The following is a 26162-nucleotide window of genomic DNA, read 5'->3' as shown; positions in this document are numbered from 1 at the left end:
CAGAAGGCAGACGGGGGCAGAAAGTGAAAATGAAAGAATATAGCAATGAAAAGACTCCTGGAAAGTACGGTCAGAGAATTGAAAAGTGCGTGGCAGAGGTTTAAGAGGAAAAAAATTAACTCAGAGCAATGCTGAATCGCTGCTTAATCTAGGTTATGTAGTTGATATTCTGAGAAATACATTTCTTGTGTTAAAATGCTGCCTTCACAAGTAAGGGATTTTAATTCAATAGGGCATTACTGAAAAGCTTCACTGTCACGTAATGGCTTTTTTAAATAGTTTTATATCACACATTTCTGTTGAAGTGATCCCTTCCTAAACAAAACTTTGTCTAACAAAAATATGAACATGCAGGTATGTAAGTAAGAAGTAAGTAAGGTAAGTGAGGTCCAGTCAGATAAAAGGTCAGTAAGTATTGCCCACTATCTGGGAAAGGCTCTAACAAAGTGTAAGGTGGATTCAGACCATGGACAGCTCCTGGTAACCGGCTCTATGCTTTGTTTGCAGAGACTTAGGACAATCTACTAGGTTCCAGTGTTAAGACCAATCCAAAGTCTTTAGGGGGGTTTACTTCTTAGTGGGGCTGTGATAAGTTGACTATGGAGGAGAATGAGGGGGATGCATCATTTCTGGTAAGGCGTGTCCTTGACAAAATGTAAGGGTTTGTTAGTGGCGCCATTCAAGCAACAACTGTACATTTAGAAATCCCCAGACGGTGGAGATTTTCCGATTGTCTGTTATCATGAGACTAGCCTCTACTCTGCAGTCTCTATCTGCTCCACATTGATGTACACTGCAGTGTTTCACGTGGAGTCCTGAGCAACTGTTTTTGCTCGGCAGCGTGGCATGATGAAAGCCAAGCTAATTATCTGCACCATTTTATTATCAATATTTAAAAATCCCCATGATATCATTTTCTCTGCCATCATAAATACCCTATGATGGAATTTGGAAACTGCATCTGTGTGCTGAGGTGATATGATGTACTAACAGCTCATGTTGCTAGAATTAGTCAGCACAGCTGCTGCCACCGACTGGTGAAACCATTATGTTTTCCATGTGTTGCACATAGAACACACAAATGGCTTTCAAAAGATAGATTATACTGAATTTATACTGAATTTAGCCTAAATTACGTATGTGACAGTTTGAAATAAACCTGCCATAAAATATCACAGTGTGTGACATGTACCTATTTAAATTTGTAATGAAGTTATTTTAAGCTCAGAAATGTAAAGAGCCCTGATGAGTGATGAAAAGGAAATAAGGTCTGTGAAATAAGATATTCGTGGTCATCATCAGTTAATGTGAGACAGTTGAGCTTTTGACATGTTAATTTCCTGCATCAAAGTAACCATTTAAACATATACAGCTCCACTGCTCCAATAGCATTCAGCAATATGAGCAAGTCTAACATCTGGGGACCATCTTTTACACAGTAAGAGCTATTAATATAGTTTCTCTGACGCAGATGAATATCAGAGGCAACACTTACAGTAGTTGATCTGGTGATATGGGAGGTGCAGTGGATGTCATTGATAATTACTTCATTGGGTAAGTGAATAATTCTGTACTGGAGGAAAACTTCACATCAGGTTCATCCGATTGAATATTCAGATATACTGTTACTGTATCTGAGTCAGCCCTGAAATGTGTGTCTCTCTGAGTGAGATTAGTTCAGAAGCCAGATTTTGATCTCAACAACCACCCACTGTCTAGCCACACATGCAAAATGTATTTTGAGCTCATTAAAGTATATTACTGTACATAATATGCAGGGAAATTGGGGACCACAACATTTGAACACAGATACCGAAACGCTCATCCATCCCACCATATATGGCAGGAAATGAGATCGGCCATCCTTTACTCTCACCTATCAGGATGGTCGTTATCATGACTCAAAACCAGTCTCTTGTCCAAAACTGGTTGAAGTAGTTGAGAGTAAACTCCGAGCAGACGAGAACACAGCCCTGTTGTCGTTGTTCTGCGGAGAGTGCTTCTGTCAGCGTATGTAAGCTACGGGCAACGCACTGACTCAGCGGAATCGTAAACAACTTCATTTACATTTGAGGCATTTAGCAAAGGCTGTTATTCACAGTGACTTTCAATGACAGAGCAGTTTGGAAAAATGTGTAAATTGGACTTGTGACGGTTCTGTACAGTAATTAGACGTGCGCAATGTGGAAATTTGACTGAACCCTGAATGAATTTGTGGCCTTTAGATAGAGCAGACGTGTGCTGGACCATTTGCCTTTATCTATGGCAGAATAATGAGCAAACACAAAGAAAGAGAAAAAAGAGTTGTGAAACTTGGATTTTCAGGTACAATGTTCCTTTTGAAAGTGTTTGAGTAGTGTTCATTTTTTATTAGTCGGCGCAAATACTTAAATTCTTCCTTCAGCTAAAGACTACAGCATGCAACTTTATTAATGCCTAACTGAACCATGAAATAAGGACTCTGCTTCTTTCTACCATTTTGGAAAGCAGAGTTTAACCAAGTCATCTCAACAACAAATGAGACAACAACCCGTATTGACTCTTCCCCCAGAAAAAAAAAATCAATTACAAAAACATCCACAAAAGTCCAAAGCAAAAGAAGTGATGTGGACACTCCTTCAGAAGACAAATCCTTTGTTTTTAAAGAATCATTCTCTAGCCATGTTGTGTAAGCTGACAGGAATATAGGAATCGACAGGTTGAGCCTCTGGCCTTGGTTAGTCGATATCTTTCAAACCTCTCTAGCCAGTGTTTGTCATAATCATTTCAAATGTATCTTCTCTGACCAGAAATCCAAGTAATATGCACTTCCAGAAGGAGAATGAACTGAAATATTCACTTAGAGGGGGCTCATTTGTTTTTGGAGTGAATCTAAATGGCATTGATGTATAGTATGATCGTCACCCTTGGGGCGCCATTTACATTTAAGCTCCAAGTTGGAAAGGTTACTGATTCACAATCGTCAAAGTCTCTCTCCTGCTGCCCCACCGTCCCAGATTCATCTCAATCCAAAACTATCAATCACAGTAATTAAAAAGACATCACTGAAATGTCAATGTGCTGTAATAAAGCTTATTAATGGTGCCCACATTTCGTGCCGGAGCCGTCAAATGATGGAGTGCCAGATGTTTGTGGCGACAGGGAGACGGGCGTTTTAAAAAACTATGATCACTAATTGAAAGGTCCTGGAGGCTTTTTTTGGTTGCGGAGACTCAAATTGAGGAAAATGATGATGATAAAATGATTGTAGTTTTCCTGGGTTAAATTATAGGTGTCTGAGGGAGGTACGGTTGTGTTGAATAGACAGGGTTGTTCAGTGGAAGGTGGTTGGTGGTGGGAGGCGGTAGAGAAGGCTTGTATGACAGCACTGACCCAAAATGGCCCCTCCCTCTAGACTTGGCATGCACCTCGACACCCCTCCTATCACAATGTCCTTCAGAAGCACGGTGGGCTTCTGTGATCAGACTAGAAATATCTTTCTGACCAACTCAATCTGATACAGAGAATCATATCTCCCACAGGAGAGGGAGGAAAGGACGAGGTGCTGAAAAGGAGGGCAATAAAGCAAAAAAAGGTGAAAAGAGAGAGAAAAAGGGAAGGTTTGACTGAGAGAACAGCCATAGAAAAGATGATAAAGAACAAAGTGCCTGGGGCAGAGTGAGACGTTATTAAAAAGTAAATCACCCATCAGTCCTCAGTTAGAGAGACAGAATGACAGTCACTCAGGTCACTTGACCTGACTCAGTCATCATTTGTGCAAATTAGAGCAGTCAAGGACTGGGTGGATATGAACCCTGCTCCAGCTGTTCATGCTGAAATTTAAGCAAGGACATTTGGAAAGGACGGCAGTTTAAAAAATGTAACAAAAACAACACTAAGGCCAATAGTTTCATGGTAGCAAACTCCCACTATCAGTGAGCCCAGTGTTACAGTACGCACTCAAACTCACAGGGGAAACCGAATTTCTCACTAGCGGTGTGTGGACTACAACAATCTAAACCGCTATATGATCTACACTAATGAAGACCATACAAGTGTTGGGCAAATATGTCTGAACTACCAAGCAACCAATTAGGCAACATTGCAGCATTAATCAATGTGCTCCCCTCATACTACCTGTAAATCACTGTTTTACAGTACAATGTGCGAGCTAGTGTCTTGTAATGCTCTTTGCACACTTTTACTCAGTGGTTTCCAGCTTTACACAATGCTTAATGTATTTACACACTTTTTAAAGCAGGGCCTACCTAAAGAATAGCCCGAGGCCCACTAAGCTTTTCTGCTCTTCATGGTTTGAGGATGAGTCTGTAGTGTCATGTGGTTGCCTTTAGGCTGTGTGCTGTCACCAGAAGGGCATAAAACCACTAAACATTTCATCCATCTCTGTTACTCAAAACAACCTTCTTAATTAATGAGCTGATGTATCCATTACAAGACCCTCCGTCCGTAAGAACCTCTAATACCTCAACCTCGCACTAACCTATAGAAAATACATTGTTTTTTAAATAGCTCTTAGTCATTAAAACATTAATTGTGTGATTTAAAGAAAATGTTACTCTTTCTGTCCACGTATGATGGAAGGACTCATGGTCTTTAGGGAGAAACTCACCTATTCTGTGCCAGAAACAGGATGTGATATGATCCAAAATGATAGCTACAGAGACCATTTGATTTCACAAGTTGCTGGAATAATGTGCATTTTTACCTTAAGGTATGATCTAAAAATACAGTATGTGTTACATGTGATTAAAATCTAATTTACTGAATCTGATTCTGCCATTTTCTTCTAAAATAAACTGTCAAAAATTGGTTTCTTTAGAGCTAGGCGGTCTGCACACACACACACACACACACACACACACACACACACACACCTGCTGCACACACAAACCAACAACAAAGTTCTGCAACCCCAATTACTGGACCGGTAAATATAACCATCCTACAGCCTGTGCTGAAGAGGCTGGAGCCAGATGCTTCCATGTTGGCTGGAAGTGAGGACGGGACAAAAACACAGCAGACAGTGCCAAGCAGCATGATGAGAAAATAAGAGCCAGGAAGAGGGTGGAGGGACGAGGGGGCGGGGGTGGGAACAGGAGTCCACGTTGATATTGTTCAGCAGATGATGCAGCCTCAGTGACAGAGCACACAATCACTAGAATGGGCTTGACAGATTTAGAGCACACAGATAAAGGTTGGACATGAGTTGAACGGTACAGAATAGGGAAGAATAGAATATAAAAAGAAGAAGAAGTGCTTTATTGATCCCCTGTGGGGAAAGTGATCCTCTGCATTTGACCCTTCCTATACACACAGACGCAGTGCAGTACCCTGGAACCACTCAACTCCACTTCTTTTGCTAGCGCCTTGGTCAGGGGCACTGAAGGGAATATTAACCCTAACATACATGTCTTTGATAAAAGAACTAGACTGAACTCTTACTGAAGGTCTTTAATATATGAATACTACACCATGGAGATATATGGATCCATACATAATGAATTCTGAATTATTATTACACAAATGAGTCAATGAGCTAACTTAGATCTTTTTTTAGATTTGACATGCATAATATAATGCACGTGTCTTCCCAACAGTTATTTTAGTTTTGTGTGGTGACAATCAATGAGAGATAGCAGATACTGTTAAGAAGAGCTTGCAGGATGTAAATACACATATCAACCTGATCTAATATAGTTTTATATGAAAAGCTTAAAGATTAATACCTAAAATTAAAGTATAGCGTGCCTGTTTAGTATATTACATCTCCCGCTATGGGATTACTGGTGTCTCACACACTTTGAGCCAAACAATTGGTACTTTATCTCTTTGTCAAACACTTTGTATCTTATGAATGAATGCCAGCGACATTAAAAAGGTAAATTGTGCCTATGATTCACTAGATTGTAAAGCTGCCATTTTCAAAGTACTGCAGTTCAGGAGGGTATTAATGCATGGTTAGTAAAAATATGGCGGTATGAATGCACACGGACAGTTATATATCAGAGGATGATTGCTTAATCTATAGAGTGAACGTTTGGGAAACTCAATGAGATGCCCATAACCAGCATTTCCGGGCAGGCCGGCAGCAGGATGTGCACTGTAAGCGTTCTTGGAAGCAGTAAATGATCGTCAATCGTCTCAAAAACGCAGCTCACTTAAAGTCAAGATTCAATTCTCACACACCTCCTCTCCTCTACTGCTTCACATCCTCCCCTGCGACACGTGCAGAGCTGCGTGCTTCCATGTTAAGACACAAGCAAAAATAGAGAGGTCTGCACATGAATACACGTACAAGGATGAACATGCTCACGGCGCAGTCCTGCCGACAGCTCTTATTAAAAGCTTGTGTTATATCTGAGGTGGCAGCGGTGGAGTCACAGCCCAGGGCTCATTTATTTAAGAAGGGGGGAAAATGAATTCTTCGTGGCATCTCATCTTCCCATCACTATTAATTTGGCTTTCTGCAGGTATCTGCACAGTGATCCATACTACTTGGGCCTCCAGACTGGCACCTCACACATTGTGATGCTTTACCCCTCCGACAGATTTACTGCCTGAGGATGCTAATTGTGCATGAGTTTCACAGTCTCCCCCAAGTCGATAACATGCATGTCGTCAATCACACAGTTATGGTTATTTTCAATAGCAGCCTTTCATCACTACTCTGATTTTGCCTCAACTTTACTTCCTGTCATTGTTCTGGTATTGACACCTGAGAATACCTGCGGCCTACTCCCATGTTCCAATCATTGGCGTGACATAATTCTTATTTCGCAGCGTGCACATTACACACAAACACACACTCCTTAAACCAATTTGTGCCACCGGCAGACGAATAAGTCATTTACCCTCTATTGAAAGCAGCTGAAAAGAAAGGCAGGGATTAACCGCAGGCCAATTACAGAGTTGGCTAAACCCTGTCTGACTGGAACAAATACATGGCAGGTCCCAGGCTTTTTGAACATGCATTAAGTTGACCATCTTCAGAGGAAGGTGAATTTTTTAAAAAACAGACAGAGAAAGACTAAATGAGGAGGAATGTTCAGTCAATATAAATGGAAGTCAGGATGGTTCAATAAAGGTTTTTTTTTCAGAATTCCAAGTAATATAAATTGCATGTTTTTATTCTTCCACGGCATTCAGATTTACTCTGTAAACAACACCTCATGCTTTCTTTTAGAAAAAGTGAGAACACAAATGGGTAAATTTGTGTGTTATATTTTTCGACTTCATGATGGTGCCCCCTGTCTGAGCATTGATCCGTCTAAATGCTTTTATCTTCTTTCCATAAAGCCATATTATACTGTATTTAAAAAGTGCTCCGCTAATACCAGTTTGCAGGCTAGACAGCTAATAGATTAGTCAGCTGTAGTATATTGAAAAGCTTTGAAACTAATGTCGTCGTGAGTCAGCTTAGGTCTTAAATGACAAAGTTCTTATTCTTCAACACCACTGCTAACTAAACATTGTCTGACCTAAGCCTGACAGCAGCCATCTTCAGTGCAAGTTTGCCTACATCGTCTATGTTAGACAGCGCTACCTAGCCCGCAGAATGGACCTTCTGCAATGCTGTGTGTCTGAATTTTAATGATACTTTCAGAAACAGTGGCAGCGGTGTCACAGAGGTCAGTGTGGAACATCCTTCTGAGTTGATAATGGTCCAACTCTGACAATTTCTCACCGACATTGAAGACAGATACAGTAGATGGCAAAGAGGAGTTGTCTTGAGGGAATGTCAGTATTAAAGTTTGATTATCCTGTCTTGGCCAATAAACGTGTGTGTATATGTATAACCCTTAATTTAATCAGGCAATCTCACTGAGGCCAAGATCTGAGTACAGCAGAGACAAACAAACATATTAGTGAGATACATTTGCTATATTGATTGTGTCATATTGCTGACTATGTTCTATATGTCGAGCTACAAGCCACTCTATTTGGCTATGTGATTAGTTTACAGGAGGTAGACAGCATCAGCCTGCAGTGTATGGAACATGTCTAGCTACTGGCAGAGGAATGGAGTGATGACCGTCCCCTTTCATAAAAGTGTGAAATGTACTTACTATATAGTGTCCTCAAAATATGAACAATGGAACAAAAACAGTTTTCTGGTATCAGGCAGTCAGGTATTCAATAAAGTATAATTTCAGACATTGCTTCTTAGTGCTCCTGCCTGCTCAGCTGTCAATCAAGCTTGTATGCCAGTCTGCCTACTCAGAGGCTTGGAGGCAAAAGAAGTATTTCTCATAGATATCTAAAGAGCTTTTCTTTAGACTGAGAATCAATTTAAACATCAGTAGTTCCATGTTTTATAGATAAAGAGGAAAGACCATCATAGCAGTGAGTAAAGTCGAGTAGGTAAAATCTGATATTTGATCACAGATATGAGCTACAAGAAAACTCAAGAAGGAAGAGGTACGGCCTTTGAAGTAAGTTGAAACGTGGGACAGATAAAAAACTGATGTAAAGAGAGAAAATGAGCTGGAGAGAGAATGTTCCAGATCCAGATGTGGAGAGACAGTGTGTTGGTGTAAGTGACTCAGGGCAGGTTGTATCCATCATGACTTTGATAAGGAGTGAAAGGTTACATGGCACCTTGGCCTCAACTGACACTAAGCCATGTCGAATGACATGGACAGGGTGAGAAAGGCAGAGGACAAGGCCTCGCTGGAGGACACCCCGGGTCATGATGTGTTACTCATCCGACTGACATGAAGGTCAACGACATTCTCCTGGAAGAAGCTGCTGATACTGGCTATGTGCCCATGTCCTTAACATGAACCATATTCCACCTATCAGATACTGTCCACATCAAGCTTCTCTCAAACACAGGTAACGTCCTCGCTTTGACAGTCTAGTCGGCTCACATTTGGATGCAAGCGGGAAAGGAATGGATAAAACGAGAATCTGTTGGGATGGATCCCTTTGTACCCATGCTGACTCAACTATGTGAGGAGGAGGGATGGCACAAGGCGACCCAGCTCTCACTGGAGAACGCATTCAGGAGCTGCTGCTTTATCAGATGACGCTGAACACAGCAGCGGTGACATTACACGATTCCCATCAGATTCAAAGTCAGCTCTCTTGACATTTTTTTCCCTTTCATTCCGAGCGCAAAATGTCTGCAGTGAACAAATGTCCAAGAGCCCAAGTATAGGGAACAACAGTACTTCCAGTAATCAAAGGGGATCAGTGCCATCGTAAAAAACAAGAGAAACACCTCTTATATCATTGCTAATAGCATCAAAGCAACAGACTAAATGTGCTGTAGGACACTGGGAGGAAGTTTACAGTTTAATTAAAGCTTGCTTTAACTTTTGTATTTGATGAGGGAATTGGTGCTTTCTCTCCTTCACTAGCCAATGGGGAGTGGAAGACGAGCATCGCATCTCTAAATATGTGAGTGAGGAGTAGGGCATATGCTGCTAAGATTCCAGTAGAATAAAAGCAACCATAATGAGCGTTATGGCTGTATACATTTATTGGTTGGAGTATATGGGGATGTACCTTGAGGATACAATAATGAAGTATTTAGATTCTGCAGCTGGTGCGTTTTAAAAGGAGGTCTCTGAATGCTGCCGACTGTAAAATGGAAAAAAAAAGATGCTTCATGTTCGATATACGTCAGAGTTAGACTCTCTTGAAATTTGTATTTTACTTGCAGACTTGTTTATTACATATACAGTAAAGATACATGACTTTATAGTCAAAAAGGTGACTGGTGGAACTGGGCATGATATATAGCAGACAAGTGTCACTGCCAAAAGACAGACACAGGTGTTTTCTCTTAGGTATCTGTCACTATCTCACCATCTGCCTTGTCTGATGACGTGAAAGTGTGCGACGTTGGTAGCATACTAAATATGTGTGATAAGAGTGAGCTGTCTGAGTGAAGGTGCCAGTGTGTATCTATAACCACACCCTCCCCTCTGTGCCTGTCACGATACGTCGCTCCTATAACTGGCAGATTAGGACGACCTTACCTCTCTTTATCTCTCCAGACAGGCATTAGACTTTCTAATATGACTCCAGACCGAGCAGGAGGGAAGAGGGGTGACGCAGGGGGGGGGGGGGGGGGGGGGGGATATCTCATTTTTTAAATGCTCGGCTAAATGACCCACCCGCCGCCACGGCTATGGCTCCATCTTTGCCATTTCTTTTTCATTTTCATCATTTCCAGGGAATAATTAAGAGTCGGAGGCTCAGCGGTGCTGGCAGTGGAGGGGTGGGTGGGTGCTGGGGTGCTACCCTCCTCTCGGCTTCACAAGGAGGTTTTTCTTCCCTTAAGTAGCCATTCAGGCCAAGTTAGTGTAAATGTCACCTCTCTTTGTAATGTCATTTGGCAGAAGTGAATAAAGTGCATTCAGATGATGTTTAATAAGTATAGATAGTCCTGTTCAACTAAAAACATCACTTTTGTAATGCACATCTTTAACTGAAGCAGTAATAACTTACATTAATAAATTATGTATTGTTAATTTCTGTGTGAAAGATCTGTCAGAAATATGTGCATCCACTATATTCCGAGAAGCACTTCTTTAAATACATTTAAAAAGAGATTGTGGTAGATATTGCACTGAATACTGACCTCCTCACCTCTCCAACATCTACCAACCGCTTTGAGGGATGACTACATGAACTAACACCTCCCCTAACTCTCCTACTCACCCCTGCCTAACATTAACATTCTTTTATTATCCATCAACACACACCTCCTCATGACCTGTCACATCACTCATATTACGTGTGATAATATGGGGTCGTCCACCAATCAGAAGTCCAGTGGTTCGATCCCAAATCGCAATCCTGATGGTATGCGAGTGTGTGTATGGGTGTGGATGGGTGAAACACTTTGATTGGTAGGCAGACTAGAAAAAGTGCTGTATAAATGTAGTACATTTACTATTATTCAGCAGATATGTAAATCTAAACCCTGAAACCAATCTTCCACTAAATCCCTGCTCCCTGATTGCTTTAGTAATCAAGCCAATTACACTGCCATGCTGGGATAACCTTTCCTGTTATCTGCAGTTTCACCCAGCTGAGCACTGACATAAGAGTGATGGCTGTGACTGAAATTCACATATGTGCATTTAAGTGCTTACATTGCAGGCGTGCCCGTGGATTAGGCAGATCAATATTTCTTCAAGATAATGTATATTTTTGAGCACGCCTGCAGCTGCTCTGAGTGTTAATCTTGAGTCATAAGGTGTTTGTTGCTGTTTCTCATGTGTGTTCACTTGTTGTTTTTGTCATAAGTAAAAATAAACCCATGCATGGTGCAGAAAGCTAGGTGTGATAGTAAGATATATTTATTTATGTGTGCGTGTAAGGATTTAACCTTTTTATCTGCCTAAATTAGTTTGCAGCTACAAGAGATTTCTGTAATTTCCATTCCTGTCAGCATAATAGGATGAATAAATTGAATTAAGGCTCAAAGTACTATTGTACATCGAATAACATCTTGACTCGTCACACCTTGCATCAATGAAATACGTTATTCTGTTGTAGCACAAGAGATTCAAAGACTACAATGTCAGGACTGTCTGCTATTGTTTGAACCACTAAGTCTGCACATAGAATGATGCAATGCCTTCAGACTTATATATTGTTAGACTAAGATAAAATCTGTGCTTAACAGTGGAGAAAGCCAGAGAACATTCAAACTAACTAACAAAAATGTCTTTATCTGAGGATAACTCTCTACTCGCTATGCGTCCATGATTTGTGTTGACACCCTCCGTTACTCACATTATAGCTGAGTATCACATAGTCTGGGAACAGCAGCACTATTTCCTCATTCTCATCCACATCAACTGCATACGCAGCATGTTTGCCACACATTCCATTTAACATTAGATTCAGTGGCTAACTTGCAGCCTCCTCTGACAACCCCCCTCTCAGACTGCATCCGCTACCAGAGTTCCAGGATCCTCCAGATTTACACATTAAACACTGGTAGAGCTGTACCAGCTGCCTGGCCGACTCTCTCAATCATAAGGCCAGATGTGCAGCTAATTGTCATGGCAAGCATGGCATCTCAACACCCTGCCGTGACAGCCTCCAGCATGGGGAGATTTATGAAGCATGTGTCTGCATGTGTGTGTTCGTCAAGTTCAGAGTGTGAAGAACTTTTCCTTTCCTGCTTCCCCCCTCTACACCTTCCAACCCCTGAGACGCCACCATTGACACTGATGTAACTGAGTAGTGAGTGGTGATGTCAGAACTGTGTGTTTTTTTAAATAGGCAAGATGGACGCCTGTATTGAGCATTTAACCTAGCCATGAAGGGCAGACACTCACTCACAGTTGTATCCAGGCAGGGGGTGGGCGGAGGGGCGGAGGAGCAGGAGCAGGAGCTGAGAGGCACCACCCCCCGGCCATCTGACCCAGAGGAGGCTCACTGATCTGGGACTTGTTAAAACAGCGGGTAGGGGTGGGGGTGTGGGGATTGGCTCAGAAAAGCTCTTGGGTGCCCTCCACTTCTCTGTGTAGCTGACATCACAGTCAGCCCTAACATCATTCCTCCCAGGTGGGTTTCAGCTCGAGTGTGTGCATATGTGTGTGTGTGTGTGTGTGTGTGTGTGTGTGTGTGTGTGTGTGTGTGTGTGTGTGTGTGTGTGTCCGGCTAGACGGCAACTGACTGTTGTTTATGCATCTTATTTTCCGCTCTGATGATATTAAGTCTGCAGCTCTCGGAGACCAGACCACTGTACAATATTACATCTGTTGATTACCTAGCCGATCGCTTTTGATCAAGTGGATCCAGAGAAAGACATTACTGACGCTCCATATATCTGCTTCATGACTGCCAGTGTAAACAGCTCTGAGACGCCTCTGTAAGCGATTGCCGTTAATCCATCAGGGAAATGGTCTCATCTGCCTCGACTATTGCCTTTTTCTAATTATTGGTACTGCCAGCTTTGATAACTATGCCCTATCTGTCACATATGTATGGATTGCGGCCCGGTTGACTGAGCAGAGATTGCATGGCAGTGTAAACTGGTGAGCAGGTGGAATGAGCAAGATGGGGGGGAGAAAAAGCTTCATTTGTCAACACGGACGACTGCAGTCTGCCTCCTAATCTATTTATCATGCTACAGTTACAGTAATGTGAATCATACTAATCTAACATGCTTTTCTTTAATGTTACACTCTAGATATGACCTATAGATGAGTCAACAGTCACAAAGCATAAACTGACATTCAACACGGTTACAATGGAAGGGGCTTTGTCTCTCTACAGTGGCTGGGAGAAGCTAATTTTCATCTGTGTATTAATCAAACAGGCATGTGGGTTCAGCTAATTGCTATGGGAAGACTTCCAACTAGCAACTAGCGAGGCTTTTTTTTCTCTTTCTTCCCCTCGAGTTGGCCCCGGCTCTTCGCAGAGGAGATGAACAGCTTGACGGCTACTGCCCCAGTCTTAGTGGAGTGGGAAGATCCATGTGTCCAAGAGGCACAAGATAGCAATCGGGAGTGGGTGAACTTTTTGTCATGTAAGCGACTTTGTGCTCTGCCCTAATGAGCCCGCGCCGCCACCCAGCATCCTCTTTAACTTTCCAGATCTAGCAGGAAAAATGTCAATTTCTCCGCTGTTGTTGAAACGTTTGCTAATCTGGCCTTGTCCCTGAACGTCTCACATCATAGCCTATTTTGAAATAAAGTCAGCACATTTCCTTTTCCCTTTCCCTTTCTTTTTGTTTTTTTTAAGGCACTAAAACACAGTTTCCAACCCTCATTAAAGTCAAACTGGTGACTTCTCCCTCCCTCGCTCTTCACTGACTCTCCCCTCAGCCTTTTGCTACATCAGCTACGGATATAAGGGTACTTATTCAGCATATCATTCTGAAGCCTAGCAATGTATAAGTACAAGCGCCGAGTCAGCAAAGAGAGAGTGGAAGAGGAAAAACAGATATGATAAAACAATGAGAGAGATGGGAACAAACAATAAGCATTTCTCTTTGTCAAATTAAATGCCTAAAAAAAAGCTGCAAACATATTTTAATGATGTCCACGATTGATGGCTCGTGGTTCCTTGATGAAATAAAGCCAATGCTTACTCGTAGAAGATTACCTTTGCTTTTCTTTGTCTTTCACCAACAAATATTCAATATTCTTGCATCCAGCAGCTCTTTACGCTCAGTTCCTAAGTGATGGATAGACAGAGTGAAACTTACAAGACAAGGCGTGGTTACAAACTAAAAAAAGACTGAAGGCTGTTGATGATTCTTGCATCTGATTGTCTCGAAACCCAACCGGATGAAGCGGAGAAATGGCGCCCCAGTTCCCAGAGGCAGCAGCTGATGAATGAATGATGAACTTCCTTCTCCTCCTAAATTGTGCAGGAATAATACGATGGCACCAATCCTTCAATCACTTATTAGAGGTTCCTCCCTTGTGGCTTTACTTCCCCTAAATATTAGAGGGGTTGGGTTAAGTGGGGGGAGTATGTGAGACAGTGCGGCTCAGTGAGAATCAAAGAGCCTGAGAACTGTCTTGATTCTCGACTTCTCTGAATATTCTCCTTCTGACACTGTGTTTTGTTTGGGTTTTTTTTTTTCCCCTTCTCTTCCAAATCGCATAAACGTGTCACAAAAGAAATGATCTTCTCCCTCCTCGGGTCTCGATTCACGCAGCTCTCGGGAACGCGAGCTTAACCAAACATATTGTTTCGTTTTTCTGAAGCCATTTGCAATTTTTGGCCGCTCGTAAATTTTCCCTCCGACTGACCCCTCTCTCCAAGGAGAAAGGGTGAGACGCTGAATGGCAGCAGAAATGAATCAAAATGAGTGAGGGTTATAGTTTTCTTCCCTTTCTGATCAAATTCAGAGCCAATGCTGACACCAAACACACAGAGGAGGAGTTGGTCGATGAATATATACTGTCTTACAAACTGACAGGCACACAGATTGTTGTTGAAAAGGGGGGGGGGGGGGGTTGAGTTAGGGTAGAAAGCATTCATCTGCTGCAAAATGTGTGTATTTATCTTGTCATAACTGCAATATTTCAACATTTAATAATTATTTTTTAATATGAAAAGCATGTATGTGGGTTGAATTTGTAAAAGCCAGAAAGGAGGATTTTTTAGGAAGGATCCTTGAACTACAGTGTTTTTATATACAGGAAGCTAATATAATCCACTTTCTGTCTTCTTTCTCCTCAGCTTTCAATCTCTGCACACACCTGTCTTCAACTTGGCCAACACCTTCCATTCAAATCAAACCAAAAAAATGGTCTTTACAGCAGATTTGCCAAAGCAATACAGCAGCTGCAGCGAGCGAATCCTATTTGCACCTTATCGGCCGGGTGATAGCGCATGAAAGATTCAGCGGTGAACAACCGCGGGACGGTGTGTGTGACAGGTTTGCACAGACCTCAGGGGCCCATCATGCATCGGTTATCGCCAGTCTGACAACAGGATTTCATCTCTCGGGGAAAGAGAGAGGAAAACAGAGCAGTCGACGTCGCAGCTCACTGAGCTAAGACCCTCAGTCACCCATATCAGCGAGGATGGATTACTGGTGAAAGTAGTCCTCGACCCATAGAGAAGAATAGATTGAATAGAGAGAAGAGGGTGATGGAGTAAATATGAAGGATAAGAGAACATTTTCATCTTTCCTCTTAAAGCATAATTCGGATTTACTACAACTTATTTTATTAGTTTGGGCCAAAATTTCTATCAAGTACTGTCATCTAAGACTGCTTTTTGGACGACTCTGTCTTGCAAAAGAGACAAAGTATTAAATAAGAATAAAATAAATAATTTGATCATGTCAGGTTCCATCATACAGGATGGATGAGAGATTTACAAATCATCCAACCAGGCAGTTCAAGACTGAGTGTTAAAAAACACTGCACTGACTGTGGGACAATATCCATTTAAATTGGGTATGACAGTGTGACAGATTCCGAAAGACATGAGGGGTCCATATTTGTTTGCTTTGTCAGACACATCCGTATTATTGAGTGTGATAGATATCAGCATGTTCAGAATCATCCACGTCTCCCAGTTAAAATGATGATGTGGAAGTTGAATATGTGTTAGAATGTTAGAAATGAATTATTGTAACTCCCACATGGCAATAACGCAAGTAGCTATGTTTCCACATCTCATCTCAACTACTTTTAGCAGTACAATGTCAGCACAACAGATACAAATCATTACAAAACTACAAAAATATGATCCAGAGCAAAATTGTGTTATTTGTTACTTTAAACCTCTCAGCCTCTCCAAACACTGAACAAGCTTCTCAAGTTCTGGCAAGCAAACTAAATATTCTTGCGACGACTGATACGCCCACACAGTGCATGAAACAACACTTTCTGTATGACGGCTTTATCAGTGAGTCAACCCGCACTGACTTTAAAGGTCTGAACTGACTAAATGGAGACACATGACACAGACACTGCCATGTTCCTGCCTCGTTTTCCCTTTAGAGGTACATTGTATGAAATTGAAGTCACCGCAGAACACCAGCTGTGCCCTTATTAAGAGCTCTTTATTCCTAAAAAGGAAATACAGTTTAAAAAAAAAAAAAAAAAAAAAAAAAAAAGTGTCCCTCTTATCTTCACTCTACACCAGTCGCTTTTTAAGAGCTTTGCTCTCAGTTCTGACAGAATTTATGCTGATGGCGCCACACATTCATTCTTAATGGTGTTCATTTTCAGAACAACAAAAGCACTGAATAATGAATTGGCTTTTCCTGGCCTATCACAGCAGAGTGGTCGATGGACTCGCAAAGTTAAGAGTGGCTACTCAGAAAAGGCGCATTTATCATTTCTGCCTTGAGTACACCACCGAGGGCTGGGAAACAGACATGTGCGCTCTGCATGGATGAGCAGATGTAAACATCCTTTTTTGGCCCTCCGAGACATTCTCTTGCAATCCGTTGTTCTTTTTCCAGCTCTGTTGCTTTTCCTTTTTCCCCCCCCCTCTTTCAATCTGCAAGGTCTTTTCTTTTTCTACCTCTCGCTCATGCCCACTCTGCATTCAGTCTCTCCCTTTCTGCGTGATTATGTTCAAGGTAGAAACATCCTCCCTATGAAAGTCAGCAAGTACACATAAGATGTTAAGCTGACCACCACTTATAGATAGCGGTGGAAAATAAAATCAGATTTTTGGAGTCCGACTGTGTTGGTTTTCCTCCCTGCGACACAACACACATGGTGTTTGTGCAATAACAGTTTTTGCCTCTCCTGGAAACTGGGCCAATAATGATGTAGGAGGCTCATTTACTGGTCGATTGAAATATTAAAGGGGGGGCGTGGACTCATAGTGGTTTTACAATCAATAGAAGATATAAGCTTTATTAAAACAGTACAGAAAGTCAATAGACAAACTTTTATGGAAAAGGGCAACGATGAATTATGGATGTGGTGATGAATCAAAGAAGAGAGAAGACTTAAGGGTCAGCCAAAGTCCAAAAAGTATTAGATAAAATGCTAATAGGCAGCTTCCTGTGATACCCAGCAGAGTGGCGGTTCTCAAACTTTTTCATGTCGAGAACTCCTAAACTGACACAAATTAGACCACTGAAGCCCATTTGATTTTATCCCAGGGTCTCAACATTTGATAAGATTAAGAAAGCGTATGAATCCCATGACCAAAACAGTCACTCATTCTGTCATTGTGTTACTTGTGGATGGATTAAAAGTGAGAAAAAATGATTCATCTTTTTGCTGGGGACCTGGTACTCTGAGAACCACTGCGGTAGAGAATAATAACACGTAGTCATAAGCTAGGGGAATGAGTGAGATGTGAAAACTGGGCGTTGGTATACAAGCACTGTAGGCAGTCGGTGCTTGTTTAAGAATGATGTATCCTCTCTGAGATGCACGCGTGTGTTAGCATTATGAGTCAATCATGGTAGAGAAAAGTTTTAATGAGACCATTCAGAACAGGGCAGACACCTATGTGTTCAAACAGAAAATGAGTCGATTAGTCACAGAGAATCGTTAATGGTGCCGGCAGCAGCAGCAGCGGCATCAGCAGCAGCAGTAGTAGGTGTAGATGAATCAGAATGCAAATGAAGGCATGATTTCTTATGAGTAATGTTGGCTGTGTTATGTTGGATACATTTAGAGTTATGTTAAATGAAATGAGTTGTCCTGTCTGTGCCGGCCCCGGTGCTTATTGCAGCGAGTGAGGCCTGAGGCCCGGATAAAGAGCATCCGGAGCGAGCTGAGGGCCGGATGTGCAAGCGATGACATTTGGAAAAGACCTTGCAGTGGTCCTCTCCTCAGGGCCCCTCGCTAAAGACAAAGTAGCTGGATAAATGCGCTCTTCTCCATCTTCTTACATGCTCTTTCTGCGACTCTCCTTCTTACTCCTGATTCCCTACCACATGCTGCTCTCTCCCCAGATTACTGGGATTGTGGAGACCAGCTATACATACATTTTCTTTTATACTTAGGCTTCAAACTGAGTCATATTGTAAAGCGCATATGTCAAACTCCTTGAGTCCTAATCTCCGAGATTAAAAATTCACACAGCCGATGTAAAATGCTCCAAGTTAAATCTTAAATAAAACGACACAGGCGGCGAAGGAATGCATCACAATGCCGCTGACATAATGTGTATGCAAAATGATGAAAAATTAAACGCACACATCATGTTAGATTGCTAGTAGGCGGTTGGTTATCTTGTTGTGCAGTCATACAATACTCATCTGCACTAAGCTGATGAATGACTTGTGTAAAAACTATAAGTCTGTAGACAGAGCATAGAGGTAGAAGAGTGGAAGAAAGTAGATGGCAGACGATGGCAAGGAAGAATAGAAACAGGGTAGTTTTGGCTTTCCAGGTGATTATTAAAGGCTGGGCTGAACCCATACAGACAGGCCTGCTCTCTTGGACCCTAATAGCTTATTGATCTGGAAAGCACATCCACCACTTTACTCTCACAGGATACTTAGCCAGGGTGAGCTTCAAGTACAGTGACCTACAGGCAGTAAAGATAGTTGGAAACACCTTGTTAACAAAATGATTAGGACTTTTTATTTTTTTATAGACTTGTCTAGTTAGTTTCAGTATTACATATATATTTAAATTAGTAAAGACAAGGCGACAAATGAATAAAAAGCCTCATTTAAACTCTGAACTCTGTCTTCACTGATGTGTAAGTGTGAGGCGATGAACAACCAGCCACAAAGAACAACTGCTCCTGATAGTTTTCAGATGATGTGTCCTGGGTGGGTTGGTGGTTTGATGTCCGGCTCCCGTCTACATGTCATAATGTCCTTGAGCGTGACACTAAACCCCAAATTGCTCCCGATGTGTGAGTCGTTTTGGACAAAAGCATCTGCCAAATGAGTCCAGTGTAATGTGATGCTCCTCATTTTATGGACTCGCTTAAGCTAAAGTGTACAAAACCAAATGGATGTCAACCAGTCTTGATTTAATAATAAAGTCATCCATCACTTCCTGAGTGCATTGTCTTCAATAGTGAGTGAACACTGTATTATATAGCCTGCGACTGCCCGTCTCTGTACGTGTGTACGTTTTTAATCCCATGGAAGGTCTGACCACACATCAATTGGTGATGTGAATGCGGCTGTTTCTGCTGCTGTTGTGAGACCAAGTGCAACATGCTTAACATGCTTAATACAGTATGTGTTTGAATTACCAGTTGAGTATTGTACAACTCAGTTTGGATATAGTCTCTCATTCCTCCAGTTGTAGTACAGCTGACAGAATAAATGACCTTCTAATAGTCCGTTTAAATTTATATCTGACGAATAAACAAATCCACAAAGTTTAGTGATGCTCGCTGTAACTTCTTGGATCCGTGAAGTGCTTTGCATCTAAAAAATCAAGACAAATGACCAAAGAGGTGACAGCAGAGGCATTGGCTTGAAGCGGTCATCCAGAGGGCTGTAAGACACATATATACTCAGAGTAAGGCCTCTCAGGCAGGGTTAATTAAACTCACGCTGTGCGCTGCTCTCTACAAGCAGCATCAATCAAATGAAGGATTGAATTTTAGTTATGAATGCTTAGTTATGACAGAGGTCTACAAATCCTGGAGAAGAAGATTCATAGGATGGTGTAGCGCCCAAACCCCTTGCGATCCAAAGCTAGCCACCCATTAAGAAGCCTCCGAGGCAGACTCCGCTCCCCCACCGCCCCCGCCCCTTTTCGACTCGCACCCCGCCGCCCCTCCAACCACAGGGACAATTAATTAGCGATGCGAAAGCGAAGGATTAATCGATATGCTGTCAAGCTCCTGCTGGCTGAGGAGAGAGACCCTGCCAAACCCACCAGGACCCGATCTCATTACTGACGGCGGCCCGCGCTCCCCTTTGCGAGGCAGCTGCATTCATCAAAGCAATGCCTCCCCCCTTTTTCTCCCTTGATTCTTCTCCACGCTTCATCCCTCCCTACATGTTTGGGCTTTTTCCTCCCCTGACAAGATGAAGGAGGGTGGGTCGGAGAAGTGACACCCGTTTAAGAAAGGAGAGGTGGAGGGAGGAGGGTGGGAGATATAAATAAGGAAATAACAAGAACACAATGTGTGTGTGTGTGTGCGTGTGTGGGGTATTTAGGGCTGCCCTTGTACATTGTGACTGTGCATGTGTTATGAACTGGGTTAATCATATATGTATTATAAGTGAATGTGAAGGTGTCCTTGCATTTGTGTATGTGTGCTGTGACAGATAGCTGGAACCTGAGAGTTGTGTGTAACTCTGTGCGTGCCACTGACAGCTAGTTAGGAGTAAATGTGTACTGTGTGTGGCTGCATACACATACACACACACACACACACATATATATATCCCTCTGCGTATATATATATATATGTGTGTGTCTGTGTTACCAGGGGCGGGGAGTAGAGGATAAAAGCCTCAGCCTCTCTCTCTCTCTGACAGTTTTATCCGCATCACCATCTGCCTTTATCTGACGCCAGCATCTCTCCGCTTCCCCACTGCACTCTGAAAGCTCTCCATCCACCCCTCGCTCCTCACCGCTCATCTTATCCCAGGCTGCTGTTGCATGTCAGATCATATATTTCAACCCATAATTAAACAGTTGCTCGCTTCAACCCTTGACAGATAACCTGTGGCCATCAGCGAGTAAAAAAGAAAAAAAAAGAAAAGAAAAAAAAAGGCAGGCTACTGGCATTTCCCCCACTCTCCCCAAAAAAAAGAGGACGGTTCCTCTCATTAGCTAGCAGTGAGAGGAAAAAAGAGATCATGGTGGAGGTAATGAAGTCAGATGCTGCATATCGCATTTGGACTGTAAGGATGCTGGCCACACACACACACACACACACAAAAAGCGCATGTGCAGAAACATGAACACCGGGGTGCGCTGTCTCTCTCTGTTCCCTTTTTTCAATCAGCATTTGTCACATGCTGGCAGAGGGGTAAGGGTGGGGTCAAGAGGAGGAAATATAGCCACTAACCCTACCCCTGCTCAAAGTAGACACTTGTTATGAGGGATAACTCCCTCACCAGTAATCACAGGCAGACCTTATTTAATGCTATGAGCGGGGGCCGGACAGCCAGTGATGGAGGTACTTGGGGAGGCCCGCTGCACGCTGCGCACCGGCCCATAACTGCAGATGAGACACTTCCCAAAGAGCAGTTAGTGCGACAACTTGCCAGCTGTAAACATAATGACTGCCAAATGTGAGCGGTGCCTGTGTGAACAGCAATAAATACAAACAGACACCTCTAAAATATATATATACTAAAAAAGATTGTACAAGTCCTAGCTTGAGAGGAGCGTCTAAACTGCTGCAACTTTACTCAGCCATCTGCCAGGCCATTTAGAAAGTTTATGAGTACGTCATTAAGGGAATGGCACTGACATGCGCTTCTTCCTTCATTAATGACTCACCTCTCTGTTCATGACAAATAACCCAAATCCGCTGCTCCATTTTTTGCGCATTTATTGCTTTGAGTGAAAACAGCCACGTAGGACTTCATATTACAGTCTCAAACAAGCAATATTACTTCAGCTCAGATTAAAGAGCCTGCTTTGTAATTTTCATTCATTTCCGATGAGCACATAAAGCTCAAGATACACAAGTTACTTTCATCCACGAATACTTTTGGACAACGGAAGCAAGAAATGCAGAAAAGTTTCAGAGAATGAGTTTACCTCAGTGGTTTTGTTTACCAGACTGGGTGCTGTCACCTGAGCAGGGACAGGGGAGCATGAAGCTGGAGAAAGACAAGCCATTCTAGCCAGACTGAAATGGAAGGCGACGCTCCCCGCATGCTTGGTTTTCACATTGTCAATGTTTGTGTACAGGGAAACATGGACAAACTCAGACTGAGACTATCAAATCAGCACAAGAGTAAACAATGTTCTCTTGTTTGCATTGAGATATGAATACAAGGAAATACACCAGACACCAGACACAACCACAGCTTTTACATTTAGTGTGGTTCGGCTAAGGCAGAAGGAGACAAAAACAGCATTGTTCGAATTGTTCACTTGTTCTGGAGGTTCTTACATTTCAACACTAACATGTAACAACATTCTCAGCTGCACACAGCCATCTACCCGTGATCAGCAACTATGAATTCTTGCACCTGGACCCATTTTTTGCTGTAGCAAGTGATTTAAACTGGGCTAGTTTATCAGCACATACAGTAGGATATGCTCACATCCTGTTTTTAATAAATATTATAGCTAGATTTTTTTTGTGACTGGGTTCCAAGGTCTTGCAAGGACATCTAACTTTTCCAGCAGCCACAGATGGGAGATTTAGCTATCAGCCTGATTCCATATCTGTCTGCACCCTTCATTCCCTGACTCTCACACCCCAGGCCCTGATGGTAGAAATGTCATGAATATTTGAAAAAAAAAAAAAAAAAAAAAAAAAGATGTCCTGCTCTCCCACACGACCATAGTGAAACGTCCTGTGAAAGACATAGTGGGGACTGGGGGACACCTTGTCTACGGAATCTTAGAAAACAGAAAAATAATAGCGACTGTGTCTCTTCCTATTTAATTCATGTTTTGAGTGGGGAAAACAACAGTTATTTGCTAATGAACTCAGCTCTTCCTGGACCTTTCAAACCAATCTCACAACCTTCTTCAGCAAAGAACCAGAATTTCCAAAATTACTTCCAAAAGATGTCTCTACAGTAAAGGAAATGTGGCAGCAACAATAGCTGGATAGACCAATGGGACAAATGATGCAAAACCTACACAGTAACTCTGTGCCTCAAACAGTTGCTAATTCAAACTTAATGCAGACATTGGGGGTTACAAATCGAGCTACAAGCTACTAGCATGTTCATCTAGTGTGTAAAAAAGCGAACGGACTTACTGAGTATTCTTAAAAATGTTTCACCATTCATCCAAAAGGCTTAATTAGTTCTACTGACTCTTGGGGACTTGTGTGGTATTTAACTTCTCTGGGTGATTAAATACAGAGGAACTCCCCACCAGTCCGTCGAGCTGATGAAGTCTGCCAGATGAAGAGCACATTTTTCTTCAAGGCCAGGCAGCAAGTCCAGCTGTTTTTGCTTTATTACTACTTGATATCCCCTGTCCTGGATGACAAGAGAATCTTTTTGGACGTATGAGCAATGCTGCAACGCAACGGCAATATGCGCAGTCATGTTTAGTCTGCTCGGCAATGATTCATTCCTATGGCATTTTCCAGATAATGAATTTCAAAGCTTTTTCATCTAGAACTCTCAAAATGTCAACGGGGAAAGTTTGCAGCACTTTCAGACACACCCACGGTAAATAATTAGGGGAAGAGCAGGAAACAAGGTCTGGTGAGGATGTGTGGTATGTCCTTTTTTTTTTTTTAAAGTCAGCCACAGTCAGCAGATTCACCTTACCCCCCAAATTCCACTATGTGTCCTACCTCCAGGCTTGATGACAGGATGTCAGGTAGATGTAGTGAGTGATGACCTGCCCTCTGTCAGGTGTATATACAGAAATGAAGGGGGAACGTGGCATGAAAGAAGAGGAGGCCTGGTGAGGGAGGAAGGGAATATATAATATATTGTAATAGTATAAGAGATGGGGTGGTGGAGAGATAAGGAATAATGCTCATCTTGGTGGTACGTTATTATCCGCCGTGCCTGCTACTGCTAGTATTTTAAGAGACGGATATCCATCAGTGATGTATCATATGCTGTAATGGCAAGACATGGTTGTGATATGGGCTTGTAGGCTTCTGAATCAGTGATACAGGCTAAGGAAGACCTTGACTTAACATCAATCAATCACTTCATGAGAAAGTACAACATGATTTTTTGTTGGATCTCGGCTGAAATCCATAGAACAAGCTAACCTGGAATGAAAAAAAAGTGAAATGCTATTTTTGAACCACTAGCCAAAGCTGAGCAGTAAAACCCCAGGTATTGGACCTCAAGGCCACCATCACTGTTTGAACGTTGAGCTGTTTTATGGTTTGATTGGGTCCGTAAGGCCCCCATCAGGTGGGATGATATGGGGCCACGGCTCCTGGGTTCTCAGGTCTAATTTGCCTGTACTTCTCGCCTCAAAGAGAGACGGGCATAATTAACAGGACCAAAACACCCACCATGGCTGAACAGAGTCATTTAGGGGAGCGACTCGGGAGGAACGGCAGCAAATGAAATGTAATTGCAATGGGAGCAGAAGAGCCGGGGTAGTGTGTCGGAGGCACTGGTGTGTGCGCAGGAGGGAGAGAGAGGGAGAGAGAGGGAGAGAGAGGGAGAGAGAGGGAGAGAGAGAGAGAGAGAGAGAGAGAGAGAGAGAGAGAGAGAGAGAGAGAGAGGGAGAGAGAGAGAGAGAGAGAGAGAGAGAGAACGGAGGGCCAGACATAGGGGAATGGAGAGAGTAAATGAAAGACACAGAAGTTAGATAGAGAATATGCACCTGAGAGAAGAGCAAAAGCAAAAGAATGACTGATGAGGGAACATGAGCGACAGGCAGAGATAAACTAGGAGAAGACTTTCCTTCGGGTTCGAATGAAAAATGAATGTACCACGGTTCACCGAAAAACTCTCAGTTAAAGGATCGGTTCACCTAAATTAAAGAAAAAGACATTATCTCGCCAGCCTCTAGTAGTATCTAGCCATGCATATAGGTTTGGTTTCATTTCCTGATGTTTTGAGATACAGTATCTGCCTTTGAGATTTCTTGCAACAGCCCAGTACAATTGAGACAAATAGAGTTTAGATGTGGCGCTCACAGAATCGGGAATTACAACAGTGACATCTCAGAAACTGTGTCTGGTTAGTCAGGATAACCCACAGACCACACACTTTGACTGAAAGTGCTTTTACAACAATTATCGATTGTATGATATTCTACTGATAGTTACAGTATATGGTTCATCGGTTAGGTCACATGTGACTCTCTAAACAAGCCTCTGAATATAAAAAAGCAACAGAAATATGACTAAAATAACAGAAATTGACCCTTTAAAGTTCAAAGTTGCTGCTGCTGAACTCTGCTGGGTACATTACCACTTCAACTCCAGCACCCTTTGTTGTGTCCATTGCATTTACAACTGTAATCTTTCATCATTACGGTCATTATCATTATTTATCGCTGATGTTAAGAGCATTCAAATTGGCCTTGACCTACTTGGTCTATCTGTCAGCCCTCCCATCCCTCTACTCTTTCACCTATCCCTCCCTTTTTTTCCCCATCATCCCTTCCTCTGTCCCTCTCAGTTTACGGAGCACTGGATGAGAAGTGACCCGGGTCAACTATGTTCCTGTCGCTCCCAGGCACGGGCAACCCAAACAAATTGGGGTCACGAGGATACTGGAGTGGTGTGATCACACACACGCACACACAGACTCGGGTGTGCAGATGGGGCAGTCTAGATAAGTGTAGATAACAGTGATAGTGTCTTATCAGTGGGTATTTTAAGAGAGCGTAAAGGAACAGCAGGACATCTTTCCCACCAGCTGGTACAGTGAAACACTGTCGATCTGAACCTCACTATGTACAGTGTGTGTTTCATTGTGTGGCTGCGGCAATGCGATGAGTGGATCACAGTCTCCAGGTGTGGTCATGGCCGGTAATTAACAGAAAACCATCCATTAAAATGAATATGAGCTCGGAATGTAATTTGGGGTAGAGAAAGCACGAGGTCAACGAGACAATTAGAGCCGGTGTAAAAGCATTTTTAAATGCTCTGTCCCTTAATTGCCATTTCAAGTTATCATTAGAGGTGGTTTTGAATGA

At 42.5% G+C, this 26162-nt stretch overlaps 1 protein-coding gene across 1 annotated transcript in view; it reads right to left on the bottom strand.

The window, feature by feature from the left end:
• nrxn2b (neurexin 2b) overlaps positions 1 to 26162 on the bottom strand; it is a 590949-nt gene that overhangs the window by 79669 nt on the left and 485118 nt on the right. The gene's annotated exons all lie outside the window — the stretch shown is intronic.

Source organism: Scomber scombrus, chromosome 23 (genome assembly GCF_963691925.1).
Source record: "Scomber scombrus chromosome 23, fScoSco1.1, whole genome shotgun sequence".
In the NCBI taxonomy this organism is placed as follows: domain Eukaryota; kingdom Metazoa; phylum Chordata; class Actinopteri; order Scombriformes; family Scombridae; genus Scomber; species Scomber scombrus.
The sequence above is the reverse complement of the archived record's forward strand: the minus strand, read 5'-3'. Positions and strand labels throughout refer to the sequence as shown.